This window comes from Mus caroli, chromosome 14 (assembly GCF_900094665.2).
Source record: "Mus caroli chromosome 14, CAROLI_EIJ_v1.1, whole genome shotgun sequence".
NCBI classification, from domain to species: Eukaryota; Metazoa; Chordata; class Mammalia; order Rodentia; family Muridae; genus Mus; species Mus caroli.
Genome location: NC_034583.1, coordinates 56,863,083 through 56,883,864, shown reverse-complemented (window position 1 = coordinate 56,883,864; position 20,782 = coordinate 56,863,083). Strand labels below are relative to the sequence as shown.

The 20,782-nt window shown below is 46.4% G+C and overlaps 1 protein-coding gene across 3 annotated transcripts in view; it reads right to left on the bottom strand.

Annotated features, from left to right (window-relative positions):
- Window positions 1-20,782, bottom strand: part of Scara5 (scavenger receptor class A member 5) — a 98,124-nt gene that overhangs the window by 33,246 nt on the left and 44,096 nt on the right. The window lies entirely within an intron of this gene.

Sequence of the window (20,782 nt, the reverse complement as noted above, 5' to 3'; positions counted from 1 at the left end):
AATAACAACAGGGAAGTCTATGGCATATAGCAGGTACTCAATAAAAGGTGACTGAAACGGAAGGGTAGCTGATAATGAATGCTTCAGTAGATCCCAGACCCTGTGCTGACAGTGGACCCCAGACCTATCTGTCACTATAATCATCTGCAGATATTGTTGATACCAGGCAGGATGTTGGCTTTGGGACTTTAAAAGATTCCTGGCGGGCTGGTGAGATGGCTCAGTGGGTAAGAGCACCCGACTGCTCTTCCGAAGGTCCAGAGTTCAAATCCCAGCAACCACATGGTGGCTCACAACCATCCGTAACGAGATCTGGCGCCCTCTTCTGGAGTGTCTGAAGTGTACTTACATATAATAAATAAATAAATCTTAAAAAAAAAAAGATTCCTGGCAACTCTTAAGTTAGAGCCTAGTGTGATGGTTTGTATATTCTTGGACCAGGGAGTGGCATCATTTGGAGGTGTGGCCTTGTTGGAATAGGTGTGTCACTGTGGGTGTGGGCTTAAGACCCTCATCCTAGTTGCCTGGAAGTCAGTCTTCCACTAGCAGCCTTTGGATGAAGATGTAGAACTCTCAGCTCTGCTTGCGCCACACCTGCCTGAATACTGCCATGTTCCCTCCTTGATGATAATGGACTGAACCTCTGAACCTGTAAGCCAGCCATGATTAAATATTGTTTTTATAAGGCTTGCCTTGGTCATAGTGTCTGTTCACAGCAGTAAAACCCTAACTAAGACACCTAGTTAGTGTTCTGCTGCACAAATATACACATCATGTATTAGGCTGATCCACAGGAAATGGACATTATTTTCCATTGGACAGAAATTGGATGTGAACAGTTTTATGGAATTCAATTGTCCCAAGCTGGGCAGTGGGGGTGCACACCTTTAACCCCAGCACTCAGGAGGCAGAGGTAGGCAGATTTCAGCGAGTTCAAGGCCAATGTGGTCTACAGAGTGAGTTCCAGGACACTCAAAGCTATAAAAAAAAATCATGTCTCAAAAGAAAAAAAAAAAGATATTGATTGTTTTCTCCACTGCCCAGGGCACTTCCTGGCAGAGGTAGAAAGGATGTGAGGGAGGGAGGGGTGGGGCTGGGGGTGGGCACTGTGCAAGGATGCTCTCCAAGTGTGGCAGGGCCTTCGTACTCAGGCACTTACAGAACCTGAAGAAGACTGAGCTGTCAGCGTTCTGTCCTAGAAGGGAGAGGGTGTATGAGGCCCCATCTCCCCTGAAGATCTATTGGCAGTTAATGGTTGCCAGAGAAGGGAGACGTTTTCTTCAGTGATATGTCTCTGGTTAGCTGCCTGCACGCCTCTAAATACTGTTCACTGATGTTCCTGTAAACAACTCTCATTAAACTTGAGACACACACACACACCCTGAGAGAAAGAGTGTTTGTGTGTTATGATCCCTTCCGCTATAGGAAGTAGGTACCAGCAATGGTCGAAAGTTCTCCTACAGGAGTTAAAGACCTAATAGCCAATGACGACATTCAAAGGTGAGGTCTTTTGGAGGTGACTAGGTCATGAGGGCAGAACTTGTGCATGAAGTCCAAGGAAGCTATCTACTCTTACCCCCACGGGAGGACACACAAGAGGTGCCCTCAGGCACTGAATCATTAGGAACTGTATTAAAGGGTCGTAGCATTAGGAAGGTTGAGAACCACTACTTTATGCCTCCCTAAGAGCTGCTTAAAGCCACTCCGTCTGGCAATAGGCAGAACCAGGCTGACAGCTACACTGCTGGATTTGTGGCTTCTTCCATTCAAGATCTCATCTCTTTCTGCTGCAGCAAGAGCACCCCCCAGGCAGGGGAGAGCATGTCAGATCTATTCTTACCCCTTCTCTGCCCTTCTAGATTTGATACATTCCTGCCCAGCAAAACAAGCCACTCTGCCCCTCCCAACATTTCCTCATAGAGAGGTCTTTCCCCTCGTTATGAAAAATCCTAAGACAAGACATCTTCATCACTGGGTTCCATCACATCATCCTGGTGTCTCCTGGGAGCTCATGCAAACTGGGTGCTGAGGTTTCGAGGGACACATGGGCCTGTAGAGCCTGAAATGGAAACCAGTAGCTTCAATGGGATTGGGGCAGGAAGAATGAGATAATTCTGCTTTGGAAATCTTGAAACCCAGAGCACCAGGAACTTAGTCCAAAGCTTAGTCAAACGAGAAAACTGACAGCGTAACTTCTCTTTGAGGACTTTGTGTTAGGAATCGATAGGAGACAGGAGGAATGTTGTACTGGCTGCTCTCATGTGTCAACTTGACACAAGCTGGAGTTATCACAGAGAAAGGAGCCTCCCTTGAGGAAATGCCTCCGTGAGATCTAGCTGTGAGGCATTTTCCTCAATTGGTGATCAAGGGTGGGAGGGCCCATTGTGGGTGGTGCCATCCCTGGGCTGGTAGCCTTGGGTTCTATAAGAGAGCAAGCTGAGCAAGCCAGGGGAAGCCAGCCAGTAAGAAACATCCCTCCATGGCCTCTGCATCAGCTCCTGCTTCCTAACCTGCTTGAGTTCCAGTCCTGACTTCCTTTGGTGATGAACAGCAATGTGGAAGTGTAAGCTGAATAAACCCTTTCCTCCCCATCTTGCTTCTTGGTCATGATGTTTGTGCAGGAATAGAAACTCTGACTAAGACAGATGTTGGGGGTCATGCTCATATTCTGTATTGCAGAGACATACTTATACTCCATGTTGTCAGAAGGAAGCAGGCCATGCCATGCATGAATTGCTAGCTTGGCATCTACATACTGATGGTGGCTTGCTCGTTCTGAGATACCTATCCACCTCAACCGAGATACTCTTGGAGAAACAAAAAATTGAAACCAGCAGAAGTGACTCAGCACTTCTAGATGACTCAGCATATCTAGAAGTTCTTGAGTCCACACAGCCACAGAATGAGGGAAGGACACAGGGAATGATAAGGAGAGAGGCACGGACACCGCACATCTCAGAGACATGGCTGACACCTGAGCAGCAGGGCAAGCCTGAGCCCCAGAAGGCCTAACTGGCTCTGCTCTGTTTTCTCCCTGTGAGATCCACTGTCTGCTCAGATTGCTAGCCCTGTGAGTTAAGAGAGACGTGAAGATTCGGTGCCTGTCTCTCATTCTGAGGTCTTAAGTATCATGAACATAATTCTGTCCATGAAAAGGGAAAACAGGAAAACAGGACATGAAAGTTCTCGGACCACATGATAACTCGCTGCTGTATGCCTTCCGTGATGCTCCTGGAATCACACAGCATTGCTGGTGACTCCTTTTGGAGGACGCAAGTCACTTTAGATAAGATTCTGTGGTGTGAGATGTGCAGGTTCTATACCCTAGCCAAAGAGAAATAGAGAAAGAGCCATGGATAGGAACTCCAGTGTGACCAATTCCAACACGAGCAGAATGTAAATTATTCCAACAGTCAGAACAAACTAAAGGTGGAGGGGCTGAGGGGCAGTGCCTTTCATGGGTCAAAGCAATGGGGGAAAGTCGATGCAGAACGCCAAGGCCTCATTCAGCCCCACACTGCTTAAAATCTATGCTTTCCCTGTTCATTTTCTCAGGACTAGGCTTAGACTCCAGACACTTTGGCTGCCTTCTATACTGTTCTAGTCTCTCAACAGCCACTTACATGTTGAAAGAAGGTATGAACAGTCAGAGTCTAGCAAAAGGGTAAATCCCTTTAGTCAGGAGACTTCTGGTGAGGTGGCCCAAGTGAAGCATGCTCAGCCCCATCTTCTCTCTGTAGAGCTCATCCACTGAATGGGTTTCCACAGCCTCTGGTACTGAACATCTCCCCCATTCTCCTGATGAAGAAACTGAGGCCAGGAGGTGGAATGACCACTAGTGACATGCCTCCTGACTCGTGTTCCCATGGCCACACCATTGCTGCCCTCTGGAAGCTGAACTGAAGAGGTGTCCATATAAAGGCAGCTTCCAGGGAAATGAAGCAGTGAGCAGCCAGAGGCAGCGTCCACAGGACTGGGGGCTGGAGAGATCACAGGCAGTGCTTGACTAAGTGTAAAATCAGTATGTCTGCACGTCCCACCCACATTGGCTGAGGCACTGAGATGGGGCAGGTGGAGAACAGAGATCCCAACACTGTCCCATCAGTCTCTGCTCAGGACACCCCAGAGCTCAGGCAAACCTGAGTTCCTCAGAGGTAGGAAGGACACCCTGAGGTATGGGGTGTCCTGGTTCTAATGTGACTGTAAGATCCCGGGCTGAAGTCACAGGAGGAATTTAGGGCTGCATTTGCCCAGAGTCCAGAGAGTGAGCTAAGCAACTTTTTTTCTTCTTTCTCCTTCCCAGTCCTGAAGGCCCCAAGCCCTGCCCATCTGACCCTTCTTTGGTACCCGCAAGCTTTAGGTCCTTGTCTTTGTCAGGGAATGGCGCTAAGTCTGTGTTTATATGGAGACATCTGATGACGACCTTCCCCCATCCCAGGGAGTCCCTCTGGGGCCTCAATCATTGCACAACCAATCTGAACACAAATCCAAATGAAAGGAAGAAGTTCCTCCCCGGGCCCACACCCTCCGTCAGCGTTGTTTGCTTCGGGTTCTCAGCTCATCCATTTGCATGCCTGGGCTTTACAGTGTCATTTCTGCAGAGTTTTCCACTTACTAGTATAATTATAATTATTTCACAAGAATTTTACCATCTTTCTTTTAGTCTCCTATAATTTTGTTGACTGAAAATCGTTTCTGGAGGGGACACACAATTTATCCCAGCAGATAATGCAAATATTTCTTCTTTATTCTCCTCCCTGTCCTCCTCCTCCTCCTTTGCCTCCTCCTCCTCTTTCTCCTCTTCTTCCTCCTCCCTCTCTCCCCCTCTTAAGATTTTCATAACAATAAAGTCTCAGAAGTTGAATTAGTAGGTCGAAAGATATATAGACATTTCATAGCTTTTTTTAAAAAAAAAATCCCATAACCAGATGGAGTAGAATCCAGCAAACTCTAGGGAAGCTGAGGCAGAAGGAGTGGCATGAGTCTGAAGTCAGCCTGGGCTACATAGTAAATTAGAAGCCAGCCTGGGCTACATAGTAAATTAGAAGCCAGCCTGGGCTACATAATAAATTAGAAGCCAGCCTGGGCTACATAATAAATTAGAAGCCAGCCTGGGCTACATAATAAATTAGAAGCCAGCCTGGGCTACATAGTAAATTAGAAGCCAGCCTGGGCTACATAGTAAATTAGAAGCCAGCCTAGGCTACATAGTAAATTAGAAGCCAGCCTAGGCTACAGAATGAGACCACACTCCCCCCATCTCAAAAGCCAAAACCAAACAAATGAAAAAAAAAAAAAAACTCACAGTCAAATGACTTTCCCCAAATCATGTTAATTCATACTTTGAGCACTGAAGTTTAATGGAGTCGGTTTACACCCCTACTTCACTCTGCATCACCATGTTCTCATTGCTCTTTCCACAGATGGAAAGTGGCACCTTGCTATTAGCCTAATTCTGTTACAGAAGCAGACTTTTCAAGGTGATGCTTTTGTCCATTGGAGTGGCCTAGATAGTGTAGGTACCTAGGCCAATCAGATCACTGTTTATGAGGTCAAATTTTTGGGGGCCCCTGTTCATGCTGGCCAAGCCTAGAGCAATGTCCTTCCTTTGGGACCCTTTAAGCACAGAGGAGTGAATTATCTCCTTCCAACAGTCCCCGAGTGTTCCCTGCTCATGACCCACCCCCTCCCCCTTTAATTCCTTCCAGATGGTTGCTGTCCTCAACAGGGAACAATTCTTCCTTGAGTGTGACTCTCCTAATTCGTGTTTATGCAAACAGCTCATTTATCTCCCTTCCTGGCATATCTACTTTTAATGTGTTTTAATTATTCTTCAACTTTTATACTTTCACAAGTGGGAAAATAAACATAGCCAAACACTAACAACCGGGCTCTCCTGAGTCCTCACTGTGTGCCACGAACTCTTCTGATTGTGTGCCTTCCATGCTAATACAAAGAAACTCATGTCCCTGCCATATAAGCCTCGTTTATCAACTACATCCTCATGGTCCTAGTGAGGAGACTATGGCAAACTGAGGATAAGTCACTCACAAGGTCACAGGGCCAGGAGGCAGTGGGGAACTGACTTTGGGCTCTGGAAGTGTGGCCGCAGAGTCCCCCTGTATGAACAGCTTTGCTCTCTGATGAAAGGACTGAATGCTGAGAGCACTCAGGTTCCCAGCTTAAACCCAGGCTGGAGCCAGGGGACTTGGTAGAAATCACACAGATATGTAAGTTCAGGTCCATTGCTGGGTCCTCTTTGATGAATTAGTACCTATGTCTTGACAATCTCTAGTCAGTGTGGGAGTGAATGCTTGCCTCAAGCTGCAGTAAAATCAGCCTGCTTATCAGAAACGTTCATTGTGCCACCTGGCCCTCCATCCACAGTCAGTCCCGAGTCAGCTCCCTGGCCACAGCTGTCCTGTTCATGAATAAACCATCATCTTCAGGCTCAGGCAGGGTGCTCCAGATGTGACCTGACCGGCGAGTTATTTCCTCAGCATAGCAAGAGTGCACTGGTAACAGTGAAGCATGTGTGTGCATTTGCATGAGTGTGTGTGTGTCGCAAGAAGGCTCTCCAAGCCACTGGATGTTTAGTGACATGAATGTTGGGAATTGTTAATCCCTGCCCCCCCCCTCTCTCTCTCCCCGCACTCTCTTTTTCTTTGTAAGAGGATATGCTCATCTGTGCATGTGTATGTATATATGTGTATGTATGTGCACACTCATGTGTGTGTGTGTGTATGTGTGTGCATACACACACCCACACACACACGTAGGCCAGAGCTCAGCCTCAAGTGTTGCTCCTCGAGCACCATCCAACTTGTTTTGTTTTGTTTTGTTTTGTTTTTCAAGACAGGGTTTCTCTGTGTACCCCTGGCTGTCCTGGAACTCACTCTGTAGACCAAGCTGGCCTCGAACTCAGAAATCTGCCTGCCTCTACCTCCCAAGTGCTGGGATTAAAGGTGTGCGTCACCACCACCCGGCCCAACTTGTTTTTTGACCAGTCTCTCTCTGGTCTTGCCAGTGTGGTTAGGATGGCTGACCAGTGAGCTCCAGGAATCCTTCTACTTCTACTTTCTCAGCACGGGGATTATAAATATGCGCCAACATGCCCCGATTTTTATGCAGTCGTTGGGGGTTAAACTCAGGTCTTCATGTCTGCAGGCCAAGTACTTCGCCAACACAGCCAATGCTCTGGCCCCGCATCCTATGCATTTGTGAGGGACTACACATCTATTAGGCTTCATTTTTAACCTACCTTCCCTTCAGAAGTGAGAGGATACATTTATACTATTCATACTCTTCTTTATCTGAGCTGGGATGCCAATAGATTGTCTGAAGCATAAAACAACAAGGCACTTGGGTCATTTGCCCCTTCCTCGTGCTCTCCTCTGAATCTGCTGCCAGGGTAGTCAGTCACATGCCAAATCCAAGCAGGAGGAAAGGAAGGGAAAGAGAAGTTATCACTATCTACTGTCTGTCCAACAGTCCTGGCTTTTAGAAGTTGCTCTCTGGCCCTTCCCAGCAAGCTTGGGAAGTAGGAATGGCCACATCCACTTCTAGGTGAAGCAGCTCTGAGAGGTGGTAAGGGCAGGCTTAGCTGCTGGGCACGGAAGGCCCTGGAACCACAGCTGTCACCCACTGAATAAAGCTGCATGGAGCATCCTCTCTCCCTGGAGAAATGCACTTGCCAAGTGTCCTTCAGTCCCAGACAGTGTCACTGTTCACTGCTGGGGAAATCTAAACACAGGCCTCCCAGTCACTAAGCTCAAGGCCACCCTGTTAGTAGGAGTGAGTTGTAAGCCTATACTCTTACCAAGGTCCCAACAGCCAACCCTGCTATCTTCAGGCCAGTGATGCAGAAGGCAGGCAGGGATCAGAACTCACAGAACATTATATTCAGAGCAGGGTGTGGGAGAGGATAGGGCTGAAAGATAATGACAAAACCAGCACATTCGCAGAAGCATCAGGAATGAAGGGCACGCCTTTCAGATACGCCATGGCACGGGACTGTTACCTGAGGTCACAGTGAGTGATGTGAAGGAAAAATTTCATTTTAAATCAGAGATCGGAGCCAGGGTAGCTGGGTCAGGCACTTGCTGTGCAAGCACGAGAGTTTGTGCAATGCCCGTGTAAAAAGTCTGAGCATGGTAGCATGGATCTGCAGGCCCGGCCCTGGTGAGGTGGAGACAGGGGAATCCCGGGGCTCACTGCCAACCCAGCCTACTCAGCCAATTCTAGGCCAGTGTGAGAGACCTTGCCTCCAAAAGCAAGGCGGAGAACACCTGAGGAATTGACCTCATGGCTGCCCACTGGTTTCTACATGCATTCTCACACATGTGCACACATGCCCACATACTCCCACACACGTACACAAGAGCAGAGCCTAATATCCTTCCAGCACTTTTGATGAGGAGTCTATCACAGAGCTGCGATGTGGATTGTATTGCCAGCCTTGCTAATGTCTCCTGGTATCCTTCCTTCGTGTTCCACCAGAGCTAACACACAGGACCCACGCTTTGCATTTAGGCCCACCAAGACTCTGCAAGTGGACATCAATTTATCTCTCAGCTTGTGTTTTCCCAGTGAAGGACCATGGGATGAATGAATCTGGTCTGTTGCCTTGCTGATGTGTCCACATCTTCCCCTCAGCACCAGGATGCAGTCTTACCCTCTGACCTCCACCTATTACATCCTCTTTGTCCATGGCAGGAACAATCAGGGTGGGCTCCAGCACCTGTGCTGGGTCCAGAAAGGAGTCCAGGTGATTAGGAAGGCTCCCACTGCCCAGTGTGTCTCCATGCCCAAGGTCACATAGCAGTGAACAGCAAATATAAAATCCTGGCAGCTCTCCCCCCCCCCCAACCCCCGTTCACAGGGCCTTCATTTTTGCTTGTGTTTGGCCTTCAGATGCTGTGGGCGGGACCCAAACTCAGCACTGTTGCTCTGGAGATAGCAAGTCTGATTAAGCTGGTCCTGGGAATGAGGGGGCATGATGGAAGTCAGTTTCAGTGCCAAGGAGAAGACAGCAGCCTGGAAAGCGTACACTGGAGGTTGGGAGTCTGGGTTCATGATGCTCCCCACGCTAGGTTTCCTCTAAGGCCTTCCATGGGGCAGGACACTCACATTCCTGTATTCCTGTATGTGTCTCCTTCTAAAACCATGGGGCCATGTCCCACCCGTATGACCTCCTTAAGCCCCACCCCCCCCTCAGCCCACAGCTGAGTTCTAGAGTATCCCCAGTGACCTGGAGACACACAGACACATGGGGTCTGTGCTTCTGTTCTCCTCTCTGTAGGCAGAGAGTGTTCTTTTCTATCAGCAGATGGAACTCACACTCCCAAGATGGTAGACAGTGAGAAAGTGAGATTAGGGCAGATTCCTAACAGTGTGGACACACTCTCTAGTCTAGCTTGTGTTAGTATAATGCATGGGGGGAAGTAATTCAGTGCTCTCTCTCTCTCTCTCTCTCTCTCTCTCTCTCTCCCCCCCCCCGTGTGTGTGTGTGTGTGTGTGTGCGCGCGTGTGTGCCCATGCGCCTGTGCATACATAAACAAACAGGTACAAATATCTATGGCGGCCAGAAGAAGATGCTGGGTTCCTTGGAGCTGCAGTTAGGGTAGGGAAGGAGGGAAGGAGAAGAGAAGAGCTAGGAGTCTAGCATGGACTCTAATGTGTTCTTTTGATTAGCTGAGGGAGCCTGGAGGCCAGCGTGAGCTTAGCATGCCAATAAGCACCCTAGGTGATAAAGGAAATGGCTTCTTTGGGTAGAGAAGAACTGACTTCCCAAATTCCCGAGGAATTCTGGCTTTTGTTTAACCACCAGACTTTCGGACACGGAGTTTCCTTTGGACCTGGCAGTTGTGAGATGCCCAGTGTGGGTGCTAGGAACCAAGTTAGGATCCTCTAAGAGCAGTCAGTGCTCTTAACTGCTGAGCCATCTCTCCAGCCTCTTAGCTGGGTTTATTTTTTTCACAGTCAAAAAAAAATGTCTACACCATTTGACTTACTAATCCAACTTCTGGGAAGTCACTGTTAGGAAAAGTTTCAGAAGATGGGGAAAGGTTTCTATGTTTGTTTACCAAGTTTGAACAGGAGATTCACCAGGAAGAGACTGGCTCAGTTACAACGTGTCCCAGTGTTGTTGCAAAATATGTCTTTGTTCTTCATCCCCCCCCCCGCCCCCATTTCCTGGCACAGGACTGCTAACCACCTCAGAATCTGCACTATAATATCGGAAATGTCTCCTGGTATGCTAATGGAAGAGATGATGGTTGCCAGTCCCCATGGACTTCAGGAATGGTATCTGGACACTAGGAAAACCAAGAGACAGTTGGGGACAGTTGGGATTTTTCAGTCCTAACACCACCACCACCTCCTCCCCTGCTACCAACCTTCAGAAAGTGAGGAGGCACTGAAGACTGAGTGCCTACCACTGGCCAGTGATGTAGTCAACCATGGCTACATAAGGAACCTTCCAAATCCCGGAAGACTGGGATAGCTAGAGGATGGCAGGCAAACCAAGGAACTGGGGTGTTCGTTCCTAGCACCCACACTGGGCAGCTCACAACTGTCAGGTTCAAAGAAAACTGCCTGCCGTGTCTCATGCACATTTTAGGATGCCCTTTACGATAAGTCCTTAAGCCTAAGTGCTTCCCTGAATTCTCTAGCAAATGCACCAAACCCAATAGCAGGCTTCTGGAAATGCCGATGTGTAGCTCACCAAGCAGAAACATAGGTCAAACAAACCTGAGCCTGCAGCTGGCAGTGGAGGTGACTGAGTCCTGGAGACAGGGCCCTCAGCTTCCGGGGACTGACGCTACCTTTGAGTAGATAGTCAGATGTAAGTTAGAAGACACACAATTGTCATCTTGGCAGAACCTCTTGCTTGCTTGGTGTACGAGGAGAAAGACTCACTCTCTGGAGCCATGTGCCATTTTCTCCTCTGACTGTTGACTGAGAACCCAGAGAGGAAAGTTTGTTTTTTGTCTAGGGATCCCCTTGTGGGAGTCTTTTCAGTCGTTAAAATTATAAATGACCAGGAGAACGGTAAAGTTCTCATGAAATCATTATACAAATGATATTGGGTGGAATGGCTTCCCAGAAGTGACTTTGTCCAGCCTAGATGTACAAATGGGTGGATCTGAAGCAAAGCAACACACTGATTTGATGGAGGGTGTGGGCTCTGGGAGGTTTCTTTTTTCTCTTAATTTGGATTTATGGTCAAATTAGTTGGGCAATGATCAAGGACCCACAGAGGCCGCAGGGAAGCTGATTGTCAATTGTTCCTACAGGAGCACAGTCTTATCCCACTTCCTGTTCTGAAAGAAGCACTCAGAGCTGGCAGGTTCTGAGGATGGCAGGGCCTGAGGCTTCCAAGGGCCTAGGGACCAGGGGGTTGTGGATGAAGAAGAAAAAGGGAAGGAGACGCTTATCCTGATGGCTTCCCTGTAGGAAAATATGGCCTTAAACCACTCCTGTGACTTCAACCAAAGGTCTGGAACTCTTTCTCCTGCTCACTCCTAATTACAATGTCAGAACCAGGACACCCATACCTCGGGGTGTCCTTCCTACCCCTGAGGAACTGAGGTGTATCTGAGCTCTGAGGTGTCCTGAGCAGAGACTGATGGGACAGTGTTGGGATCTCTGTTCTCCACCTGCCCCATCTCAGTGCCTCAGCCAATGTGGGTGGGACGTGCAGACATACTGATTTTACACTTAGAAAGCACTGCCTGTGGTCTCTCCAGCTCCCAGTCCTGTGGACGCTGCCTCTGGCTGCTCACTGCTTCGTTTCCCTGGAAGCTGCCTTTATATGGACACCTCTTCAGTTCAGCTTCCAGAGGGCAGTAATGGTGTGGCCATGGGAACACGAATCAGGAAGCGTGTCACTAGTGGTCATTCCACCTCCTGGCCTCAGTTTCTTCATCAGGAGAATGGGGAAGATGTTCAGTACCAGAGGCTGTGGAGACCCATTCAGTGGCTGGGCTCTGCAGAGAGCAGATGGGGCTGAGCATGCCTGGCTTGGGCCACCTCACCAGAAGTCTCCTGACCAGAATAAAGGGGATAATCCTTCCACCACACTCTACCCTACTTGTCTGCACCTCGAAAAGTTACCTCAGATCTGCTCATGGTCTACAAATAAGTCCAGTTCCTGGCACATTGTTGGCACACAGGCTGGATAGGGTCCACCAGCCAGTCACAACCATCCCATATTAGGATGTCCTGTCAGAACTTCAAAGGAGGCCAGTCCCACCAATGTGTTTGTTATTGTCCCCAGAGGCCAGACTGGATACATTGTGTATACTGTGTCCTGGCAGAAAGTTGCCTGATCCTGATCCAAGCACACAGTGTCTCTAATCGTTTTTGCTGATTACTGTGAAAATGAGATCCAAGATGAATTATAAACCAAAAAGGCTCCTAAGGAGGAGATTAGCCCTGGCTTCCCATTTTTGGAGGCCGGAGTGTCTGAAATCATGGCCAGCCACTCCAAATAACCCCGAGAGTTTTCACTTAGGCTCATGTACCTGATAGGAAAAGGACTGACTCTTTCCAAGTGCAAGTCAAGACGGCTTTGACTAGCATGATGTTTGACACAGAGCCTTGAACTTCACCGGCAATGAGCAAACAGTTGTCAAAAGTGTCAGCGAATGATTGAAAAGGAAGGGTGTCGTGAAACACACGTGTCCTCAGCTCTTCCTGGGAAAAGATGGGCTTGGTTTGGCTGTTTTGGCAGGTGTGACTTCTGCCCTAAGCAGTCCAAGTCCCCTAATATCCTGCCTATTGTTTCTCAACCCAGCTCTCCTCCAAATCTCTAGCTCCCTGCATCCAGCCCATCTGGTATCTCAGAAACACGAGGAACGACTTTTAAATTATACTTTCATGCCCTCGATCCCTGGGAGACCCTGATGGAGGGAGGCAGGAGCCAGTCGATTATGCTTTCTTGGAAGAGACAGCTTGAGGCTCTTGTGACCAGCTCCTTAGTTAGCAGAAAAGGGCGGAGTCCCAAATGGAGACCAACTCAAAGCCATGTGCTGATCTTGGCTTTCTCTATTTCCTGGCTTTATTCTCTCTATCTCCCACCACTGCTCACACTTCAACACCAGCTACTAGGCCTCCACCTTGCACTCTGGTCCCACAGAAATCCCAGGCCAAAATACGAAGCATGCCTTCCCCCACCACAACAATACAGCAACTCAAATCCCATCTTCCTTGTCTTTTAGCTTCTTCACCTCTTGACTCCCCACAGTCTTGAGAAACCACATATGAGTTTTGGGTTTAGACTGTAGGTTCACACACATTTTAAGTCATCTGATCCAAAAAAATGTGAAGTAGCTACTCACTATATGAGTCTTGAAGCTGGTGACCTAAAACATGAGTTCTCCTACCAGGACAGTAGGGGAGAAACCTAGATGCAAAGGGAGACCTTATTGAGGATGGAGAGTATGCTCAGTGGTTAACAGCACTGGCCATTCTATAGAAGTCATGGGTTGGACTCCCAGCACTCACATGGCTGCTCACATCTGTCTGTAAGTCCAGGCCCAGGGGAATCTAAGATCATCATCTGGCCTCTAGGGACACTGTATACATATGGTCCACAGAAATACATGCAAATAAAATACCTGTGCACATAAAATTAAATTAAAATGTGAAAACGCTTACTTAAAAAAAGTAAGAACTTAGCCATAAACTCTGCTTGGAAAGGCAAAGCTCAGAATGAATATTCCCTAAGGAAGCCACACACGGAGTGGACATTCTTCATATATGTTCGACAGAGAGGTGCGGCTAAAATGCTTCTGTCAGCAATGAGGAGAATGTACCAGAGGGAAATGGGAGCCTGAGGAGGCTCAGGAAGCTGTGGTCCTGATGAGAAAGCAAAGCACCTGACCCAGAGGGCTGTGGTTTGAAGTGTTCCTCCAGAACTCACATGACAAAGACTTGCTTGGACCCTAGCCTATGGTGCTAACTGGGAGATGGTAGAACTGTCATGAGGCAGGGTCTGGTGGAAGGAAGTTAGGCCAGGGAGGATGCATCCTTAAGGAAGCCTGCCTCCCGGTCACTAATGAAGTCAGTAAATTTGTTTTGACTGTAAAGTAATCCTGCTTTGACTTCCCCACCACAATGGCTTGTTAACACAGAATGGTAAGCCAAATAAGCCCTTTGTCCTCTCAGTTGCCTTTTGCTGGGATATTTTTGTCACAGTAGCAGAACTGAAACTAGAACACACCCCAGCAGCCTTATTTAAACTCCATCACCTCTCTAAAGAGGTCTTCATGTGAATCAGTTTCAGGTAACTGGAAATCAGGATTACACCACGTGACTTTTAGAGGGCAAAATTCAACCTCCAAAAGGTAGCTAAGTGAGGTCCCTTACTGAAGATTAACTGGAAAAATAGGGAGTACACATGAAAGACCGCTGCCAATTCCCATGTTCGTGAGATTAGGCAAACTGACCCAGGATACTCAGAAGGCTCTACAGCAGCAATTCTCAACCTGTGGGTTGACTCCTTTGAGGGCTGAACAGCCCTGTCAGGGATCTCCTAAGACCAGCAGAAAACACAGATATTTACATTACAATTCATAACAGTAGCAAAATTACAGCAACAAAAATGACTTTATAGTTGGGTGTCACCACAACATGAGGAACTGTAATAAAGGGTCACAGCACGAGGAAGGGTGAGAACCACTCACTGCTCTGCAGGAGAGCCACTCTGAGTCTTTTGGGTCCTGGTGGCCTGGAACTCCCAGAACCAAGCCAATCATTTGCCCCCCTTGGGCTCATGCTTGTGTGATCTGATAGCAGTTCAGACATGTACAAATCTCCCGGTGGGCACAACCGTGTGTCACGCTACCGACTTTACTCAAGCATGATTAAGAGACTCAGTGTAGTGGCATGAGATTGCACCATAATTTATAAAACAAAACAAAACCTCCTGTGGGCAACCTTCTCTATAAGGCAACACATGCTACAGGTGCTTTTTGTGGTCGTTTCAATGACTGGCTAACAGAATGCTCACTATAGACATAAAGAGATTAAAAACATCTTCAGGCAAGTTTGGAGCCTGTTTTCAATCGCATGCAGAATGCAGAGTGCCCCGTAGAGAATAGTGACTTGCTTACTGGTATCTCAACATTGTATTTAAGGAAAAAGAAAAAAAAAAAGATTCCCAGTTGGCTTGCGAGAAAATAAAGGCGTCACCCACAGTGATGTAATACACAGAGAGAGAGACATGAATGCGGATTGCTCTTGCAGAGCCCAGCACTGATCTTATCTCCAGAGATTTCATTACCATTTGAGAAGTTCAGGATGGAAATAAACCCTGACAAGCTGGAGTTCACGTATTTCCCAGCCCCTTTACATAAATGTAGCACCCACCCATCGTAAAACAGCAACTCCTTTCTGGAATTTCATTTCATCACTGAGCTAGCAAGATGATCATCTACGCATTCTAAAAAGCAAACACGTGGTTTAAACCGTATAAGGTATTTTATGTTATACTCATTTCCCCTCCATTAAATTTACTCTGTGAGAATTTCAAGCAGTATTTTTATTATATTCTTTCCCATTCCCCCTACTCTTCCCAGCTCTTCCCCCACAATCCATCCAACTTCCTATTCTTTCTCTTTCCTGAGGAAAAACAATCCACTAGAAAACGTGGAGTCCAGTTGGTGCTGGCCTTCTATTCCTGAGCACAGCGTCTGCCCTTGAGTGTGGTTCATCTACCCAGTATCTCTCCACTCAAGAAAAAGATTTTTTTTTCTCTTCTAGCAGCTATAATTTGTAAAGCTTCTTGGCTAGGGGTGGGACTTGGTGCCCACTTCCCATCCTTCATGCTGGGATTTTTGTCTGGTTTGACCTTTGTCTGGGTGAGCCTTCAGGCCCGAGGACTCCAAGGTTTCTCTGCACACTGTCCAGTTGTGGATCTCTGCATTAACTGCCATCTACTGCAAAAAGAAGCCTCTCTCATGAGAGTTAAATGCTACAGTGATCTGCAAATTTCCTTTTTCTTTTCTTTCTTTTTTTTTGGTTTAGATTTATTTCTTTATTATATATAAGTACACTGTATCTGTCTTTAGACACACCAGACAAGGGCATCAGATCTCATTACAGATGGTTGTGAGCCACCATGTAGTTGTTGGGATTTCAACTTAGGACCTCTGGAAGAGCAGTCAGTGCTCTTAACTGCTGAGCCATCTCTCCAGCCCCCAAAATTTCTTTTTCTTAACAGCTGAATTATATTCTATTATGTAAATGTACCATACTTTCATTATTCATTTCAGTTGATAAACATCTTAACTGTTCCCAGAGTCTGTCTGTTATGAAGAGAGGAGCAAAGAACATGGATGAGCAAGCGCCTCTGTGGTAGGATGTAGAGCCATTGGGGTGTATCCCCAAGAGTGATGTGGTGGATCATTCCCAGCTTCCCAGAGGGTCACCATAGTGATTTCCATAGTGGTTGTACCAGTTTTTACTCCCCTAGCAATGACTAAGCAGTCTCCTTTCCCCACATCCTTGCCAGCATATGTTGTCATTTATGTTATTGTTTTTAGCTATTTTGACTGCTGTAAGATGAAATTTCTAAGCCGTTTTGATTTGCATTTTCCTAATGGCTAAGGATGTTGACTATTATTTAAGTGTTTCTCAGACATTTGTGTCTCATCTTCTGAGCACTCTTGTTTAAACTCCATTTAAAATTAGGTTATTTGTTTTCTTGAGGTTTTGATTTCTACAATACTAACTCTATCTGATGTATAATTGGTCAATATTTTTCCACATTCTGTAGGTTTCCTCTTTGCTCAAATGATAGTGTCCTTTACCATACAGAAGTTTTTGTTTTGTTTTTAAGCTCCATGAGGTACCGCCTATTGTTAGTCTTAATGCCTGTGTTATCAGGGTCCTGTGCCAGTAGCTCAACCTTATTGCCTATTTTCTTTGTGTCAGATTCAGGGTATCTTACATTGAGGTCCTTGATCCATTTGGAGTTGAGTTTTATGCAGGTGATGGGCATGGGTCTATTTGGATTCTTTTACACTCAACTATCCAGTTCGACCCCCTTGTTGAAGGGGGTGTCCTTTCTCCTGTGTGCACTTTTGGCTTGACATCATTTTAAAATTTACTGCAGAGATACAAGAGTTGGGCTCTGAATAATTCTTCAGAAGGAACGCTTTCATTTATTCTTCATTTAAACTGATAGCCAAGTGCTATGCTGGGCAGTTTTTCACATTCATTTGTAAGTTACATCGATGTACATGTGTGTGTGCACTTCTGTGTGCTTGTGAGTGCTTGTGTATGCTTGTGAGTGCTTGTGTGTGCTTGTGAGTGCAGGTGATCCAGAAGCCAGAGAGGGCACCAGATCTTCTTGCGTGAGGCTGGAGAGGCATTAGACACCAAACCAGGGTCCTCTGCAGAGGCAATGCGCACCCTTGGCTGCTGAGCCAATTCTTTAGTCTGATTTTTTATAACAGGCCTCAGGGATAGGTAATGTGTGAAAATTAGGATCTGACAAGATACTCCAATCATTGGGAAAATTAAATTAAATGTGAGAGAACAGAGACTTTTTCTGTTCCATTTCCTCATTGCTGTATCCTGTCTTCTTGCCCCATGAAAAGCTGGGTCTGTAGTCGGATGCTGGGGAGATGCAGGCTCCAAAGAGAGTTTCAGTGTAGGTGGCTGTGGACAGAGGTGGGGGCTAAGCTCACATTAGCAGGGACAGTTTGTCTCTTGACCCAGCATCATGCTTCCAACTCCCAAGCTAGTGGGTATACTCTGCCTTTTCTCACCTACCAGTGGAGTCTCCTCTTTCTGCCCTTTCATTATTATTATTATCCATATCTATCCACATATCCATATATGAACATATGTGAACACTGTGTGTATGTGTGTGTGAGTGTGAGTGTGTGTGTGTGTGTGTGTGTGTAAGGTTAGAGGACAGAGGTCATGCTGGGTGTCTTCCTCAGTTGTTCTCCATCTTATGTTTTAAGATAGAGTCATATACTGATTCCATTCAATTGACTGACCAGTGTGTGGCAGGACAAATCCTGTGCCCAGCTCCCCAGTGATGGGGTTACAGGCCTATGTTGCCATGATGGGTGTACAGATGGGATGAGGAACGTAGTGGTCTATCCTCTTGACTGGGGTGGACAAGAAAGAGAGTTAACACTAATGTGTGTCTATTCACAGCCAGGCAGAGAGCCTTGGCTCCTTGTGCCCTGATCTAATTTACATACGCAGTTTAGGAAGGCTGACTGGCTTGTTCAGAATAATTTCACTCAAGAACAGCCAATGCAGGGTTTAAACCAATCTGTCTACCTCATTCTGTCTCACTTCCATGAAAGGTCCATTGCTCCTGCTCTAGCAGGAACCCACTGAGGCTGAGCAAGTCTCCTCCTGTGTTTCCCTGGGATGATGCTTCCTAGCCTCCATTCCACACGGCTGGGATCTGAAATCATCAAGGGCAGCCAGGGTGCTCCCCCATTCTGTCTTTTTGGACAATTTGTTCTGTATGCACTTGTTTTCAAACAGCTCAACATCTCTCTCCCAGGGGGGACACACTGCTTTTCATTTGAGCAATGTTGGCTAGTTTTCTCAGATCCATGTTTCTTCACTTGTTGAGACTGTCATAAAGTATTTTAAGGAGGCTAAAAATTATCCTCACTAATAAGCATGAAAGGAATCTGAGACAGACTTGCCAGGACTCTAGGCATTTATTGAGATTTCTTTCTCCAAACTTGAGGTTTGGCTCCTTTGATTTCTCTCATCTCTGTTTTCCAAAATGTGGACCGAGAAGACAATACAATTCTGGACACTTCGAGCTGAGACTGACCTTAATTTACTCCTCACTTTCAGATGAAGAAATTGGGACTGGAAAAGATGGTGTGACATGTTTTGGATCACTAATATCGCTGGTGATGCAATCAAGACTCATGCATATACTTCTGCAGACAGCTTATGTCTTATTCTTTTATACCACACTGCTGCCAAGGAAACCAACCATCCATTCATCATCTACCTGCCCATTTATTTATCCATCCATTTATTCATACATCTGCTATGTATTACCCACCTACCCATCTGTCTGTCCATCCATCCATCCACTCATCCTTCCTTCCTTCCATAATTATTTATCCATCTACCCATTAATCTAACCACCTCATCATTCATTCATCTATCACCTACCCGCCTATCCACCCACTTATACATATGTGCACTCATCCTTCCATTCATCTATCATCTATCCTTCCACCATTCACCTACCCACCATCCATCATCTATCTATCCATCCGTGCATTCATTCGTCTACCATGTACTGACCTACCCATTAGCGATACGTGCATACATCTACCCAATCATATTCATTCACCCAAATTTGTACTGATTGTAATACAAAGAGCATTTCTATATAGTCAGAATCATTCTGATTAAAACCATTAACACAAATAATTATTTGGGAACACTGATTGGTCCCCAGAGTATTTGGCATTATAAAGTTGGTGGGATAGATCTGGTATTACAAAAAATATTTAGTGTTGCAAAAGGCTTGTATGGAACCTTGCCAGAGATGGTCATCAGTCACAGTGTGGTATTAGATGGATCCAGACCCTTTCTGAACCACAGAGAACAATTTTGTTGACAACATTTAACACACTGTAATAAGAACCAACTACATTCATGTCATGTTTAGAGTTTTTCAAACTCTGGCAGCTTTGTGTGCAGTGCAGAAGGTTACATTGAGAAATTGGGTCTGGAATGTTAGAGTTGGAGGAGCTTAGACATAGCTAAGTTAGAAAGAAAAGGGATCACTAATTTGTAATCTAAACGTCCAGGTTCAAATCCTGTCTGCCATAAACTTGCTACATACTCTGCAGCAAAGGAGTCTGTCCTTCTGTGTATCTCATTTTTCATATAAAAGTGACACTCTCAACATCTGTTCCAGGGAGTTGTGTGGAGACTCAAGAAAAGAATGAGCTCTAGGTGAATACCTACTATGAGCCAGACTGTGGTTTTTTTAATGTAGATTTTCTTCCACTCAAGGAAATCAAATATGAGGGAAGGAGACTTGGCATATATTACAAAGTCCAGCTAAAATGCAAGCTATGGCTACAGTTCCCATCTACATCCTTTGATGCACCCCGACTTCATCCTGATGCTTCCCCTTTTTTCGCTAACTATCAGACTTGTTGATATTAGTGTTCCAATGCAGAGCAAAGGACATTTGGTCAGCATTCAATAGCCACTCATATCAGATAAGAACTGAGGCCAAGGAACAGAAATGATATTCCCACTACTGGGGTGTGACAACCAGGCCCTGAGGTGAAATCCAGGCACTCTAAGTTAGGATGAATATTTCCCTGGCCCTGGTCTCAGGTCCGTGACTTTTAAAAACCGGGACACACAGCTCTTTACCCTGCTCACCCTTATGGCCATAAGCCTAGTTCTCCCTAGGATTTAATGATCACTTGATGCTTTCCAAAGAGGTCTAGAACACTGTATTCTCCTTTCACCCACTCCTGCTAAAGCCATCACACCCCAAACTGCTCTTGTCCCCGTGCATGAATCCACCCACCAAACCATCCACCCATCTACCCATCTATCAATATATCCATCCATCCATCTAGCCATCCACCCATCTTCCTATCTATCTAAGCATCTCATCTGCCAATCTATCCATATAACCATCTACCCCGGGGCTGGTGAGATGGCTCAGTGGGTAAGAGCACCCGACTGCTCTTCCGAAGGTCCAGAGTTCAAATCCCAGCAACCACATGGTGGCTCACAACCATCC